The sequence below is a fragment of the Taudactylus pleione genome, unplaced genomic scaffold (genome assembly GCF_031769625.1).
Source record: "Taudactylus pleione unplaced genomic scaffold, aTauple2 ptg000462l, whole genome shotgun sequence".
Taxonomy (NCBI): domain Eukaryota; kingdom Metazoa; phylum Chordata; class Amphibia; order Anura; family Myobatrachidae; genus Taudactylus; species Taudactylus pleione.
In genome coordinates this window covers 214,778-219,595 of record NW_028284864.1, presented here as the reverse complement: position 1 = coordinate 219,595, position 4,818 = coordinate 214,778, and positions in this window count along the sequence as shown.

Below are 4,818 nucleotides of genomic sequence, written 5' to 3'. Positions count from 1 at the left end.
CTACCGACAGGCAAATTACCGTATTGTCTTGTCGCCCCGCCCCTTTCATCTTCCCCGCCTCCAGTGATTGGCTGACTGCGAATTCGGAGGAGGAGTAACAACGTCTTGTCACTAGAGCCGGGGCCGCTGAGAGACTGACAGAGAGGGCTTGAAAGGTCTCCGTGTGCTGAGAGTCTGGCTGCTGGCGGGATGGCCATCGGTGGTGTAACCATCGATGGCAAAATAACAACTAGCAATCAATGTTTACAAACTATTCATTTTATGACCATCGATGGTTTCACCACCGATGGTCATCCCTGTCTTTTGACTGATTGGCCCATGACATGGGGCGTGGCTTAGCGATCGACATCGGCCATAAACCGTCGATGGCAATCCCTAGTTGCTGCTCATTGTGTGTGGTTGGGTGCCAGTATCACTGGCAGCAGCTTCGGAGAGCAGTCAGTTAACAAGTATGGAGTAGCAACGTGTAACCTGTGCCTCTCAAGGTGCCATGCCTACACAGAAATGCTGACTGCCAGGACATGCTGGGACTTGTAGTTGGACACCTACCTGCAGAGCCTAAAGGTGCGTACACACTGGGCGATAAAGTGGACGACTGAACGATAACGATATCGTTATCGTTCAGTCGTCCACTTTATCGTCCATTTTTAACCCCAGAAAGATGAACGATAACGACGACGCGCGTTCCTGCGGGTCGTTCGTCATTATCGTTCATCGGGCTGACATGCAGGCCAACCTGACGATCTCGTCAGGTTGCTGCATGTCAGGGAATGGGGGAGAGAGCCCGGCGCTGAACGATATCGTTAATGATATCGTTCAGCGGCTGTGCTCAATGTCATGAACGACATTGAGCACAGCCTGCCGGGGACAACACTACCCGATATCGCTCAGGGAGCATATCGTGTAGTGTGTACCCACCATTAGGTTGATATAAATATTAGTACTGTAGTAGCATTATCAGTAGGTGAGGTTACCCATGTATGAGAGTTCACCAGGGCCCAGGGGCAGTGATTAGTTGCAGTGGTTTGGTTGATGCTCAAATGTTTTGAATTCCAGATGATATTTAATATTATTTTTTATTATTAATAAGATAATAATGTGCTACGGTCTGTCCTGTTACCCATAGCAACCAATCAGATTCTACTTAATTTTTATCTAGCACCTAGAAAATAATAGCTAGAATCTGATTGGTTGCTAAGAGCAATATCTCCATTTGTAAAAACCTGCACTTTAGAAAATACACCCCTTAGGGCTTTATATACTATTACATTTGTAATGCAGATTGTAGTGTGATATTATTGACTGAATTCACATTGCGAATTCAGGCAATATCACAGGGATTTACTACAAATCCCTTGCAGGGACAGAGCTTGCGATAAGCTCTGTCCCTGCGAATCCCCTCCGCACACTAGTCACTTTATTTTCGGAAAAAATAGAGTGGAAAAGTGGCCGCACATGTGCCAGCCGGCGCTTAGCCCCGCCCCGACACTAAGCCCCGCCCCCCGCGACAAATCCCCCCCCCCCTTAATAGCACTTACCTGCAGTCATCAGCGCTCCGGTGATGTCTTCCATACCTCCGGTCAGCTGACATCCCATACTGCACTGGGACACGGTCACCTGATGACCGGGCCGCAGTGCAGCATGGGACACCAGCTGACCAGCGGGAGATCATCACCGGTCCATGGAATCAGGTAAGTAAAAAAAATTTTTTTTGTAGCAGAGATCAGGTTGCGGTCTGATCACACAGCTGATCATTGGGACCGGCTCCGGGCTCTGCTCTGCCCGTTACAGCAGAGCAGGAGTACGGTAACAGGGGGAGACCCTGGATAACGCCACCTCCAGGTGGCGTTATTATCACAGGGCTTTCCCGGTATTTTTTTACAATTTATTTTTAGTAACTTTGGTCGGATCACATTTCCCATTACAATTATGGGAAATGCGATCTGATTACTAAAAATAAGTGATAATTAGGGGTTGGAGTAGAATTTTACGAATTCTACTCCAATTGCCCTGTAATAACTATAGGTGATACTAAAATAATGTGAAAAGGGTGTGAAAACACCCTTTCTCACTTTATTTTAGTAAAAATAATGTTAATAAATAGAGCCCTAAGTCTCTTCTTCTCACCCTATAAAATAAAGTCCCCAGTTTAGGGGTCTGCCCGTACATTCGGGGTAATCTGAACCACTGGACGGATTTTGATGGGGTTTCTACTATTCTATACAGAATTGGTCGAGGAAGGTTTACGTCACAGGTTTTCAAACCTGCAGGAGATTCTCTTATTACCGCTGGGTGGGGAGAGCGGAGGGGGCGGCGGGCTTGCCTGCCTCTCCAGGGGGGCCGGGAGCGGCCGGATCGGGAGGGTTGGCAAGTATGGGTGAGATGCAGGGGACTGTGGTGACCTGTCGTAGGTTATGAGATGCAGGGGGCTGTGACGAGATGAAATTGATTACGTGTGAAGCCGGGTCACTAAATAAATGCAAAACCAAGCGTGCTTTGCACTTAATATTGCTTAGTGGTGGCCATTGACCATTGATGGTCAGCAACCATGAATGGCCTGATGGTGAGTGTTTTCACCATGGTGGTGAGTGTCAGCCCCGCTATCCGCTGGCACCATCTGCACTTAGGCAAACCATCAATGGTTTCTTACCGATAATGAAAAACCATTGAAGGCAGAGGTCCATGGTGATCCCAATATCATTACAGTTTACCATCAATCAGCTTTGTTTAGTAAGTATACCCCTAGATATTAACAGACAGAGGGCCTGATTCAGACCCGCTCGCGAGTGCTCGCAAGCGGGTCGATGTTGCCCAAGTGCGCATGCGCACGACAGAGGCGGCTCCGTCGTGCGCATGCGCGAGACCCAAATAACGACGGCCAAGCTGTCGTTATGGGTCTCGCACCAAAGGGGGCATGCTGTCGATGGTGATTGACAGCACGCCCCCTTTGGTGGGCGTGCCGGGGGCATGGCTGCCCAGACGGAGGCGTTCCCATGGGAACGCCTACCGTCTGGGGCCGGCCCCACTGACATCACTAGTGATGTCAGTGGGAGTGCTTTTGGCTCTGATAGAGCCAAAAGCACTCCAGGGCTTGCGGCAGACGAGACCCTACCTTAGGGTCTTGTCGCAAGCCGATGGTCGCGATGGTCTTGACCATCGCGACCATCATTTTGGCCGCTCGCTATAGCTGTGGGTGGTCACCCACAGCTATGCGAGCGGCCAGGAGGCCGCTCCAAAAAGTAAGAGGGCTGGCCCTGATTCAGAGCGAGCGCTCTGTCAGAGCGTCCGGCTCTGAATCAGGGCCAGAGCCTGCTTCTGAGTCAGACGCGCTGCCGGCATCGGACCTAGTCGTGCTTTTTTTTCTTCTGCATCTAAAGCGCACTGCGCATAAGTGCAAGAAAGAATGTTCAACGCACAGTCTTAGAAATGTATTGGCTGGTGACGGAGGTGGCTACTAAGTGGACGCACGAAGATGGTGCGTCTTGCGGGTTGCATTGCTGATAGTGGTTGCGTACACAGGTGAAGAATCATTCATATAGGAGGATAATCTGCTCCTGCCAATAGGCTGGTGCAAGTTTTGATGGTACGCCTTTAAGCTGTGTTTGAGCATCTAAAGACGCTCAAAATGGGCGGACGCACGTCTGTACACCAAGGCAAAACTTGTATCCATTTTCCACTCATTGATTTTAAATCTGCTGGTTGCTTGAAAGCAATTGAGGCCTTGTTAGCACACAAGCACTAGGGAGAACTATACCAATCTCATAAAACACACACTGTAGATACGATTTTAAGTTGCACTTTTGCCAATAAATATGTTATTAAATTTGAGCCGAGCCGCGATACTTTTTCGCGGCCCAGACTTTTCGCCTACTTCGCCTGTTTTGTAGGCGGAAAAGTATCGCGCGCGTGCCTGCTTTACCCCTTATTCAATTTGAAAATACGTGAAAACAGGACCCGGCGAAACTCAAACTAGCGGAACGTGCTGTCAGTTTTGGGTAAATCAGCCTGACACCCCCCAAAAGATGCTCTGACATGGGGGTTCCCTATGGTACCCCCCGATTTGGCTTGATGAAGGTATTTGGTGTTTTTAAACGGGCTCAATAGCTGCTAAATAGCGTTTTTCTATATGTGATGCAGAATAGAATTCAGGAGTATTTTTTCCAGAAAATAAGTTATCCTAGCAAATTTGGGGTACTTGAAAATGGGGGTCAGCATATTTAAAAGTTGCTAAAGTGAAGTTGAAAAAATAGTGAAACATCCACCTGCCGCAAACACCTGCAATCAAAAAAACACTTGGGGCATACTTGGAGACCCCCCCAGAGTCAAGTTCGCTAGTTTTTAACTTTGTCCCCCAACAATTTTTTTTTCGCCCCCCAAAATGAAAGTGATTTTTTGGGGTGTTCTTAAGTGTTTTTTTTTCACACAGTTTACCTTTGGGGGACTGTCTGAAGGCTGCACGGGGGTTCCCACAACGTTGCACCACAAAACCCCAATTCTGCAGCTTTTTCCCGCCAGCTATTCATAGGCGAAACTTTTCCGCCTATGACATTGCATTGAACTTGTTCATATGGAAATTATTAGAGATGAGGAGGTGGTTTTTACGGGTGGCAATCGGGAAGCCGACTGCCTAAATACCGGCAGCCGGCTTCCCGACTGTCTTATCCCGGCATGGGTGAAATGCCGGGCATCTAGATGTAGACGCCCGCATTTCCCCGATGCCGGGAGACCGGCGCCTGGCATCACGATCGTAGTGATGCCGGGCGCCGCGAGCGGACAGCCGCGGGGGGGGGGAGGGTTAGGTGTAGGGCTCCCGGGGGG